At 43.1% G+C, this 12,681-nt stretch overlaps 1 pseudogene; it reads left to right on the forward strand.

The window, feature by feature from the left end:
• Positions 1-1,448: 1,448 nt before the first annotated feature.
• LOC103113604 (NACHT, LRR and PYD domains-containing protein 1-like) overlaps positions 1,449-12,681 on the forward strand; it is a 38,242-nt pseudogene continuing 27,009 nt past the window's right edge.

Raw genomic sequence — 12,681 nt, forward strand, 5'->3', positions numbered from 1 at the left:
CTGAGCTTCTCACAACTTAGCTTCAGGTCACTACAAGGTTCAAGCATAAATCCTTGCGTCCAGGTCATCCAAGAGCAACAAACCTAATGAGAAGACAGGAGGAATTTTCTACACTGACATGCCAAGAAAGCAATTGGAATCATACCCCAGATTCAACAGAACACTGTAAACTTCCTAAAGAGAACACCAAAATTGTGATCCTGAGGATGCTCATCAAAAATATCATTTCCACAGAAGAAAACTTCAAAAAAGGCAGAGTAGCTATGGCAACAATTATGAGAAAACTCATAACAGAAAGCACTGAAATAAAGAATACGATAGCTGAACTAAAATTTACAGTAGAAAGGTCCACCAACAGAAAGACAGGAGTCAAGGACTGAAGTAGTGAACTGAAGGATAAGGTAGAGGAACCCACCAAGAAAACCCAGGAAAAAAAGAATAAGAACCAAAACACAAGTTTGCATTCCAGCACCACAGTATTTGGTGCCAGGCTTCATTTGGGCAATGAAACACAGCTGTCACAATATCTCTTGTGAAATTGTTGAGTGGTACAATTTACAAAAAGGAAACAGGCCTGTAGGCCACACCCTTTCCCCTAGACTAGCCCCCACGTGGTTTTTCTCTGGGTGACTTTACCAATCTTCTGGTTTCCTACCCTGATCTTTTAGGACCTTTACCACTGATGTCTCCATGAGTTTGTGATTTTAATTTGTGTTTCTCTGGGCAGGCAGTGGGACAGTTCCATAAAAGTGAGGGTCCAGATTTTGACTGTTCAACCCTGGATATAGCCCTTTTTCAGCCAAGTAATTGTTTGGGTGTCCTGAATCCTCACAACTCCTGGGAGTGCTCATAGGGCCACAGAGAGAAGAAACTGACATTCAGAAGGACTTTGGGAAAGAGGATATGAATGTCCATCTCCCAAGAAGGCATTTGCCTGGCCTTTACAGACTTGGGATCTAGGTAGAAGCCACTACTAGCCCTGTCTCTATCATCTTGAACAAGTTGATTCACTCTGCCTCAGTTTCTCCATCTTTAGAATAGATCAAAAGTCTATCCCCTTGGACTGTGTGAGGGTTAAAGAGATAAACATTTAGCACAGGGCCCAATATCCAAAAAATGCTCAATAAATAAGAGCCTTTGCCAGAGCACTGATCAACTGATCAGAGAGCTGGCTCATGGTGGTGCTAGGGATTGAACATGGGACTCATAGGCATGAAAGGTTTTCCTGCATAAATATTGTGTTACCTTCCCAACCCCCTGCTGCTATTTCCTCAGCTGCTGTTATTGTTAAAGTCAGCATGCCTGGGAACCACATGGTGATGCGAAGGATCAAACTTGGGACTTCATGCTTGAGAGTCCTTTTTATCCACTGAGCCTCCTCCTGGGATGTTTTCATGTGTCGTTTCACAACATCTATAAGTAGTGATAGCTTAACAGGGGTTTCCAATATGGATTATCTTAATATCTTCTTCTTGCCTGATTTCTCTAGCAAGGGTTTCCAGGATAATACTGAACGTCAGTAATGGGAGTGTAAATCTTTGCCTAGTTCCAAACTTTGGGGGTGGGAGTAAGGGAACTTCCCACTGAGTATGATATTAGCCACAGGCTTGTCATGTACATATAGCCCTAATTATGCTGAGGAATTTTCCTGGATTCCCACTTGTTCAAGGCTAATTATCATAAATGATTTTTGAGTCGTGTCCAATGTTTTTTCAGCTTCTATTAATATAACCATGTCTTTTCCATCATTCTTTTTATTTATGTGGTGTATTGCATTAATTTATTTACATATGTCAAAACATCCCTGCTTCCTTGGAATTAATTCCACTTGGTCTTGGTGGACGATTCTCTTCATTTGTTTGTTGGATTTAAATTTATTCATAGACTGTGCAGAGTTTGTTACTTAATTTCCACATAGTTGTGAATATTTTCAACTTTCCTGCTTAATTGCTTTCTAGTTTCATGCCATTGTGGTTAGAAAAGATACTTGATATTATATCACACTTTTTAAATTTATTAAGTCTTCTTTTGAGACCCAATATGCTGTTCTTGCTTTGACAACACATATACTAAAATTGAAACATAATAGACAATCTATCCTGGAGAATTTCATGTGTGCATATGAGAAGAAAGTCCATTTTGTTGCAATCAAATGGAATTTTTATGTACATAGTCAGGTCCATTTTATCTGTAATAAAATCTATATTGTGTTTTCTTATTGATTTTTAGCCTGGATGAGCTAGCCATTACTGATAGCAGAATCTTGAAATTCTCTACAGTTGTGGGGTTGCTGTCCATTTCTAGCTTCAGATCAGATAGTAGTTATTTAATATTTCTGAGAATTATTTTCTCCAGGTGAGTTGACACCTTCATAGTTACATTATAGCCTTTATTATCTGTTGTAATTTTTTTTTAGTTTAAGCTATTTGACTACATATATATAGAAATTCTTGCCCTCTTCTAATTTTGCTTGCTTTTCTTTTCTTCTTAACCAGAGCACTCTGGTTGTTGGTGGTGTTAGAGACTAAGCCATGGACCTTTGGTGCCTCAGTCATGAAGACTTTTTGCATAATCTCTGTGCCATCACCATAGCCTCATATACCCTTCTTTCCCTTCATGTTAGCCTATGTTTATTCTTCAAATTAAACTGAATTGACTGGGGAGTGGTGCAGTAAAAAAAGCATTGGACTATGAAAAATGATGAATGAAATAGTGGGGGTTATATTGTTAAATGGGAATCTGGGGAATGTTATGCATGTAGAAGAAGAAGAAGAAGAAGAAGAAGAAGAAGAAGAAGAAGAAGAAGAAGAAGAAGAAGAAGAAGAAGAAGAAGAAGAAGAAGAAGAAGAAGAAGAAGAAGTAGAAACGCAAAGCAGAAATTGACTGAGTTTGGAGTATGGCAGCAAAATAAGAAAGCAGAAGTACACTAGAGTTTGCAGTGAGTACCTCCCTAATACTTCCTCTCCACTTTTCCAAGCTTTGGGTCCATGATTGCTCAACAATTTGTTTGGCTTTGTATGTTAACTCTCTTTTCAGTCACCAGGTTCCAGGTGTCATCAGGATGCCGGCCAGACATCCCTGGATTGAAGACCCCACCAATATGTCCTGGAGCTCAGCTTCCCCAGAGACACACCCTACTAGGGAAAGAGAGAGGCAGACTGGGAGTATGGACCGACCAGTCAACGCCCATGTTCAGCGGGGAAGCAATTACAGAAGCCAGACCTTCTACCTTCTGCAACCCACAATGACCCTGGGTCCATGCTCCCAGAGGGATAGAGAATGGGAAAACTATCGGGGGAGGGGGTGGGATATGGAGATTGGGCAGTGGGAATTGTGTGGAGTTGTACCCCTCCTACCCTATGGTTTTGTTAATTAATCCTTTCTTAAATAAAAAAAAAAAAACATTGGACTTGTAAGCACGAGGTCACAAGTTCAATCCCTAACACTATATGTGCCAGAGTTGTACTTTCTCTCCCTCTCTCTCTCTCTCTCTCCCTATATATATATCCGCTATCTTTTCTGTTTCTCTTTTACAGAAAAATATGCAAATGAATACTTTTTTTTAATATTTATTTTATTTATTTATTCCCTTTGTTACCCTTGTTGTTTTATTGTTGTAGTTATTATTGTTGTTGTCATTGTTGGATAGGACAGAGAGAAATGGAGAGAGGAGGGGAAGACAGAGAGGAGGAGAGAAAGATAGACACCTGCAGACCTGCTTCACCGCCTGTGAAGTGACGCCCCTGCAGGTGGGGAGCCGGGGCTCGAACCGGGATCCTTATGCCGGTCCTTGTGCTTTGCGCCACCTGCGCTTAACCCGCTGTGCTACAGCCCGACTCCTGCAAATGAATACTTTTTTAAAAAATTTATTTCTTTATTGGGGAATTAATGTTTTACATTCAACAGTAAATACAATAGTTTGTACATGCATAACATTCCCCAGTTTCCCATTGAACAATACAACCCCCACTATGTCATTTATCATCCTTCCTGGACCTGTATTCTCCCCACCCACCCACCCCAGAGTCTTTTACTTTGGTGCGATACGCCAATTCCATTTCAGGTTCTACTTGTGTTTTCTCTTCTGATCTTGTTTAAATGAATACTTTTTAAAAGCTTAACTGGTCCCTTGAGGCAGCATATGGTTAGATGATGTTCTTTTTATCCATGCAGATATGTTGTCTTCTTATCAAAAGACTAAGTCCTCTCTTCTAACTATCTATATGTAAGGACCTACGATTGCCCTTGATCTTTGCTTCAGTGTTAGGAACTGAAAACAGACTGTCAGAAACCAAAGGGAACTACCACACCATCTGTCACTCCTTCACTCCACACTGACCTCCTACATGAGATGTCACAATCCCCAGTATATAAATGGAAAAGTTAGGTTCGGTAAACAGAATGACTTCTGTAATAAGATTAAAATTTTTAATTGTATACATGCTGTACTGTTTTTTATCCGTAACTCTAAATAGTGCTGTCAACTTTAGATAATGTTTGTAGAATGATGTCATTCAGAGCATACTATTTGGTCAAGCTTTGAGATGGGATCTTTTACCAGAAGCCCCTGTTACTTCTACCATCCTAATAAATGTATCTGGATCAGCAGAAAGTGTAGAACTTGACCACCTAAAACAATGTGAATGGATTAATAGAAGTACCTACGAACAAATATATTTATACCTTTTTATTCTTTCTCCCCTGTCATTACTCAGGAATCAAAGACATACACCAGAAATATAACAGAGACTATCCCTGTCCTACACAGTCATGGAAGGATGGGAATACACAACAAAATTTCACACAACTGCTACTTCTATACAGATCTCACCCAGGAGGTCTGCTCAGGGGAAGCTGGCATCAAGGAGTAGTAGAGGAACCAGGATACCTTATTAAGGCCATTGACTTATTTGTCCCAGAGCTGGGTGCCCAGAAAGAACCTTACACCGTCATCCTGCATGGGGAAGCTGCAAGTGGGAAGTCTACACTGGCCAAGCAGGTGAGGTAAGCCTGGGGGAAAGGCCACCTGTACAGGGACCATTTCCAGCATGTCTTCTACTTCAACTGCAGAGAGGTGAACGATGCTGATGAATTCATGCCAATGACTCTTGCCGAGCTCCTCACAGAAGACTCAGCTGTCCCAGTGATTTCCATTGCGAAGGTCTTATCTCAGCCAGAGCAGTTGCTCTTCATCCCTAATAGTTTGGATGAGTTATGATGGATCTGGATGAAGCAGAGATCTCAGATGTGTTTGCACTGGAGCCAACAGCAGCCAGTTTACACACTACTGGGCAGTTTTCTGGAGAAAACCATACTTCCTGAGGCTTCCTTACTTATCACAGCTCGGAACAAAGCTCTACGGGAGTTCAGTCCTTCTTTGAAACAACCATGTTGAGTAGAGGTCCTGGGCTTCTCTGAGTCAAACAGGAACGACTATTTCTACAAGTATTTCACAGAGGAGAGTCAAGCAAGTAGAGTCCTTAGCGTGGTGGAATCAAATCGAGCCCTCTGAACTCTGTGCCTCTTGCCCTGGGTGTCCTGGTTGGTGTGCACCTGCCTGAAGCTGCAGGTGGATCAGGAACAGGATCTCTCATTGATGTGCCAGACCACCACAGCCCTCTGCCTGCAGTTCCTGTCCCAGAATCTTCCAGATCAATCACGAGGGACTCAGCTGAAGGGTTTATGTTTTCTGGCTGCTGAGGGCACCCAGCCAGGATATACAATGTTCACACCTTTGGACCTCACTAAACACCAATTAAATGACAGTGTCATCTCCACTTTCTTAAACATGGGTGTTCTCCAAAAACACTCTACCTCCCTACACTACAGCTTCACTCACCAGTGTTTCCAGGAATTCTTTGCAGCGATGTTCTGTGTGCTGGGAGATAACAATGAGAACACTGATCCTCCTAACAGTATCAGAACTGCAACCAGGTTGCTAGAAATATACGGGTGGTATGACATTTTGGGGGCGGCAACCACACACTTCTTATTTGGCCTTTTGAGTGAACAGGGGATGAGAAATTTGGAGGATATCTTCAACTGCACACTGACTCTAGAGAAGAAGTGGGAACTGCTCCAGTGGGCACAGGAGGAGGTCTGGTGCAATCATTCCTCTGTGTGGCCATACTCCTTGCAATTGCTCTACTGCTTGTATGAAATTCAGGATGAAAAGTTTGTGACACAAGCCATGGCCCATTTCCAAGGAAAGTGGATGCTATTCCAAACTGACATCAATCTTCTGGTGTTTACTTTCTGCACTAAATTCTGCCACCACATACAGAGACTTCAGCTGAAGATGGGTGGACAGTATAGACAAGCTTGGAAGCCTCCTGGTATAATTTTGTGAGTACCTCACCCTCCCTGTCTCTGCTTCTCTGTCTGTCCCACCATTCTTTGCACAGGAGGCATTCTCAGTAAGCCCAGCTCAGGGGCTAAATAATGGAAGTCACATCTTGACTTCTAACTGCCAAACTGACCGCCATTCTCTGTCCCACTGAGATCCTCTCCTGTGTCCCACTGGTGTAGCACAATGTTGTTGGTATGCTTCTAAATTCTGCTTCTAAGACCCCTTCTGTTTCATTGGTTTAATCCCCCCTGCTTAACACCGTATTCTATTTACATAACCACTTGTAACTAAGCACCGCCCTGCCTCCAGGGCATTGGTTTAATCGTCACTGTTTTGCACGCTTTCTCCTTCTCCCCACCCCCTATCCTATGTACAACCTCTTCGGACCTGAATCTTCCACCTCAGGATATATAAGTACAAGATTGTGATTAGAGATAGCTTAGATTGCGCTGCGTTCCACATGAATAAAGACTGAACTGCGTACCACTCAGCCACGAGTCCCTGGTCGTCTCTCTCTCTCTCCCACCTGCGAAGCTATCCCAACACAATGTGTCAACTTGTAGGTCACCATTTGTAACTTGAGCCTCATATGCTGCTTCACTCTATGGTCATTCCTCATTCTATGGTCACTGTCACCTTCTCTGGACACACTTTCATCCCCATACTGACCTGAGTCTTCCACATTCTCCATTACGTAGCCCACCGGTTCCTGCTTCTCTCTCCTGATGTTTCTCTCTGATTACATGCCTCTCCTCTGCTTCAGGCACCCTCGTCAGGACTGTTGGCAGTCACGTGTGTGCTGAAGTCTCCCCATCACCTCAGAATGTGTGCATCTAAAAAGTAGTCTCTGTTTTTTCCCTGCAATCCTGACTTCCTTGCTGGTAACAATGAAGCTCTGTTAACCCAGGCTTTCTGTCTCATACCTCCTCTGTACATAAAATGAGAATTTCTCTAATCATCTCCCAATGCTGCCAACACCAAGTTCCCCAGCTCTACTGCAGTATTGATAACTTTGCATTTTCTTTGTCAATCTACCCTTTAGGATTCATTAAATAACCTTTATTGGTACTAACTTTATGTCATTCCATCTTAATTAAATATTTATAAAGCATAGTAACTACTCCCTCCCCCCAAAAAAAAAACTCAAAATCTTGAGACTTCTGGAGGTAGATCTTTAGTAGAATATTCAATAGGAAACCATGTTCCCCTAACACAACTGTGCATAGAAAAAGATATAACACACACACAAAAAAAAATCACAAAATCCCAGCCAGTGGGGAGAATACAGGTCCTAAAAAAGGATGACAGAGGACCTAATGGGGGTTGTATTGTTATGTGGAAAACTGAGAAATATTATGCATGTACAAACTATTATATTTACTTTTGAATGTAAAATATTAATTCCCCAATAAAGAAAAAATTTTAAATTAAATTTAAAAGGCCCAGCCAAGCTTTCAGTACATGTAGAAAACACACCATCTTCTGAATGTTAGTGAATGTGTGCACAGTGGTCAGTGGAGGTGAGAATGGCCAGACATATTGGCTACATCAGTGCAAGCAGTTATGTTTGAATGGTCACCAACATATCTAGTGGTACAATGCAGCTCAAGGACAGAGGAGAGACTGCAGGCTCATAAGCCTTGGTCTTAAGGAATGGCTCATGGAAATGAGTATACCAAACTATCCACAAACACAGCTTTGGGAAAGGAAAACTAGTTATCTGAAACTGGCAACTGGGCAGAGGAAGAGATAGCATAATGGTTATGCAAAGAGACTCTCTTTCTGACTGAAACTGGCCATTGAGCCCATTAACCAGTTTGGGTAAGTCCCCACACCAAATAGAGAACCATTTGGGTGAGAGCAGAGATAAGCAGATTAAATTGTTGTATGACTCATGCATGAGGGTCATACAACTGAGACTGTCCTGCTGAGCACATGAAATGGACTGTGCCACGTTAACAGCACTGGGGGGTCTCAAAAAGTCAGAGATGCAGCATGGAGCCCTCCCATTCTGCTGTGTACCACCCCCATTCTCCTCAGGAAAAGCCAGATAGCACTGTGATTAGCCAGTTCTACAGCACCATATGCCTCTCCAACACACATTATAAAGGGGAATTCCATCACTATAGCCACAGTATCGACTATTAGTAAAGGAAACAGATATTCTCATAGGCACAAAAACATAGAAGACAACCAGAAATCCATGTAGAAACATAGAGGTCTATACAGTAAATGGGTCCATAGTAGAAACTTATAAAGATGCAGAACTGAATAAATTATTAGAGAAAGTATTTAGATAATTATCATAGGGTCATTTAAAATATTAAAAATTCACAACTTAGCACCAAAAAAAATGAATGTAGGAACTAAAGAAATTCTTCACCAAAATGATTAAAGATTTGGGGGGCCGGGCAGTAACACACCCTAAAGTTAAGCACAGATAGTACTAAGCGCAGGACTCACACAAAGATCTGGGTTTGAGCCCCCAGACCCCCACCTGCAGGGGGGGAGGGACACTTCACAAGCAGGGAAGCAGATTTGCAGGTCTCTATCTTTCTCTTTCCCTCTCTATTTTCCCTTCCCCTCTCACTTTCTCTCTGTCCTATCCAATAAAATGGAGGGGGAATTACTTCCAGGAGTAGTAGGTTAGTAGTGCTGGCACCGAGCTCCAACAATAACCCTGGAGGCAAAAAAAAAAAAAAAAAAAAAAAATTAACAGAAAAAATCCAGAGAAACAGTGTGAGGAGAACACTGAATGAAATATATACAAAATCAAGTATTGTAGGTGGTGGAAGTCACAGTGGTTTTGTCAGTTACAACAATCAGTCAGTCTCTGCATTGAAAGAGGAAAGCTAAAGACCCCTGAGCTCATCCCCTGTGCCATGCCCTATCTGCTTCTTCCTTTATGAAATAACAACACTAAGGCAGAACAGACACACGAAATAAACGTTCAGAGTGGTATGGTAAAAGCTAAAGAATGAGACACAGGGGATCAGACAGCAGCGCAGCGGGTTAAGCACACACGGCACAAGCACAAAGACCGGCATAAGGACCCCAGTCCCGGCCCCCGGCTCCCCACCTGCAACGGGAGTCGCTTCACAGGCAGTGAAGCAGGTCTGCAGGTGTCTATCTTTCTCTCCCACTCTATGATTCCCCTCCTCTCTCGACTTCTCTCTGTCCTATCCAACAACAACATCAATGGCAACTATAACAAGGGCAACAAATATGGGGAAAAAAATAGCCTCAAGGAGCAGTAGATTTGTGGTGCAAGCACCGAGCCCCAACAATAACCCTGAAGGCAAAAAAAAAAAGAATGAAACACAGACAGCCACATAACCCTACATGGTGAAAAGAGAGGGGAAGGTGAGGAAACTGGCCATTTCTGGGAAGACACTGCACACGGCAGCCTGGTTCCCAAAGGGACAGAGCATCACTGGGCTCTCAGTGCTGTGTACCTCAGAATGCCACACACTCATGTCTCTCCTGTCCTTCTTTATATCTTTTAGGTTCACTGGGGCCCCAGTCACTGATGTTTGGTGGCAGAGTCTCTTCTCCATAACTGGGATTATGGGCAGTTTGAAGGATCTGGACCTCAGTGGAAACTTCCTGAGTCAATCTGCAGTGCAGAGTTTGTGTGTGGCCCTGACATTCCCTCTCTGCCACCTGCAAATCCTGTGGTGAGTCAGACCTAAATTCTGCTCTGAAGCAGAAATGAGAAGGAGATTCGGGCTGGAAAATGAGTATAGGAGAGGGATTCATCTCTATAGTCTACAAGCATTTATTGAGCCCTTTTCAGGTCATGCACATTGTTGCAGACACCAAGGATATTATGGCAATCAAAACCAACCAGATACTGGTATCATAAAGTTGCAAGAGACTGACACTCATCAAGAAAGCACACTAGCCACTGTGTATTTAAAGGCCCACAGAAGGACTCTAGTAGAAAATATCCTTTACGGGGCGGGGGGAGATAGCATAAAAGTTATACAAACAGACTCTCATGTCTAAGGTTCCAAAGTCCCAGGTTTGACCTTCCACACCACCATAAGCCAGAGCTGAGCAGTGCTCTAGTAAAAAAAAAAATATGTGTGTGTGTGTGTGTGTGTGTGTGTGTGTGTGTGTGTGTGTGTGTGTGTGTGTAATATCCTTTAAAAGTAAAGCTTGAGCAGCCTAGGAAGTGGCCCAATAGCTAAAGCACTGAATCGGGATGCACTGGATCGACCTCCTCGTGGTGCATCCCGTGAGTACCCATTTATTGGGGAAACTGACGATCCTTCCTAGCCGACTGAATCCACATGGATCCCAGTCACTTTCAAAGCCAGCAACAAGCAGCTCCTGACAGCTTTCAACCTGACGCTGTTGATTGGCTACGGAAGAAGGGCAAACGCTAGAAGAAGAAGAAGAAGGAAGCATGACATCCCAAGTTCAACCCCGCTTTATCCACAAGTACTAAATGTTGGGCTCCTGTACATCTCTCTAAGTAGTCACAGTACAGGAGTGGGTGATGAACAAGGCCCATCCTGCCATCCTTACTCCTCACTCTGGATGAGCCACCTCATGCTCTCTCTGTGGTTGTTGGTTCTTGAAGAGTGAGGACCCAATTGCTCAGACCCAGAGGCAGGTCAACTGACAACCATGATTCCATCAGCCCTTGAGTTTCACTTATCCTCCCAGATGAAATGAGGTCCTTGAAAATCTTAGCAGTGCCCAGCTCTATCACAAGTGCCAATGTGGCCCTGTTCTGAGACAGTATATATTCCAGACCCCTGTACATAACGGGGAGGTCAGGACAGACTCTCCGTTTCCACTTAGAAAGAGTGTGAGGTCATCATACTCCTCCCCAACTTTTGTTCTTCTATCAGAAGCTCAGCCTTCTCCTCTATCATAGATGGATTTAGCACTGAGACCCACCAAAGCATCCTATGTCAGAAACTCTGGGTGTTTGGCAGGTCCACTGTAGTAAGCAGCTAGACCCACAACTGCAGGTCAAATTTAGGCAATTAATCTTACAATGTTGATATAGTGAGTGGATAGGATCCATGGGATACACACTGGATTAGTAGGGAGATTCCCACATCTTGAGTGGCTCATTGGCTATAGATAGAAACTTAAAATCTCCAGGTTCTTCAAGCTAGACAACTCTTTATCTTCTTTAATGGAACTCAGAACAACAAAAGACACAGGTATACAAAAAGGACACCACTTCCAGGGGGCAGGCAGTGGTAGACCCAGTTAAACTCACATAATACTAAGTGCAAGGATCCAAGTTTGAGCCCCTGACCCCCACCTGCAGAGGGGATGCTTCACAAGCTGTGAAGCAGGTCTGTAGTTATCTTTCTCGCTCCCTTTCTACCTCCCTCCTCTCTCAATTTATTTCTGTCCTATGCAATAAAACGGAAGAAATGGCCACAGTAGCAGTGGATTCATAGTGCAGGCACCAGCCTCCAGTGATAAGCGTGAAGGCAGAAAGAAAGAAAGAAAGAAAGAAAAGAACACCACTTCACAGTTAAATGAAGACCTGGTGCAATGACTGGCCTGTGTGCATTTTTTCCTGCAGGCTGGACAGCTGTGGACTCAGATCCAGCTGCTGCCAGGACCTGGTCTCTGCGCTCAGTTCTAGTCCCAGCCTGACAGAATTGTACCTGCGGCAGAATGACCTGGGTGACTTTGGCATGAGATTGATCTGTGAAGGACTCAGACATACTTTTTGTCAACTCACATTCCTATGGTAAGGTCCTGTGGTTCCTTCAGGGCAGCTTCAGGGGAGAGGGAATGGGGTGCCAATAGAGACAGGTGCCAGGGCATTGAAGAGGGGATGGAAAAGGACAGATATATATACAGTCGGCCTGGGTTCCTTACAAGGTTTACCACTCATTGTGGGAGTGAGACTTGAACAAATTTTCATCTGAGACTATTTCTTCACCTATATAATGGACTATAATAAAGTAAAATGTAAGTAAATTGTAGACAGTACTGGGAGCAGTTGGAAGTGGTCAAGTAATGAATATTAATGAAGCTATATGGGCTATGGTCACTCCCAGGTCACTGCTTCTCTCAGGGTTCTGTTCCTTTTCTCTGGAAGCTTACACTCCTGTGGGGAAAGGGCTGTCATGAGAAACTGTAAGATGTTACAGAAGTGTAGCATAAGGGGGAGGTGGAATTAAACAGGTCCTTTTAGAGATGTGTCTGAGATCTAAAGCAGCAGTTGTTAAATGAAGGGAAGCAGTCCAGGAAAGACTATGGTGTATGTGAGGTCACTCCACACCTCCTCTCAGCTTCTTGCTCCTGAAAACTAGTCCACAGGCACTTCTGGCTGAAAAATTTTCAGTAGC

This window comes from Erinaceus europaeus, chromosome 12 (genome assembly GCF_950295315.1).
Source record: "Erinaceus europaeus chromosome 12, mEriEur2.1, whole genome shotgun sequence".
Lineage (NCBI taxonomy): Eukaryota > Metazoa > Chordata > Mammalia > Eulipotyphla > Erinaceidae > Erinaceus > Erinaceus europaeus.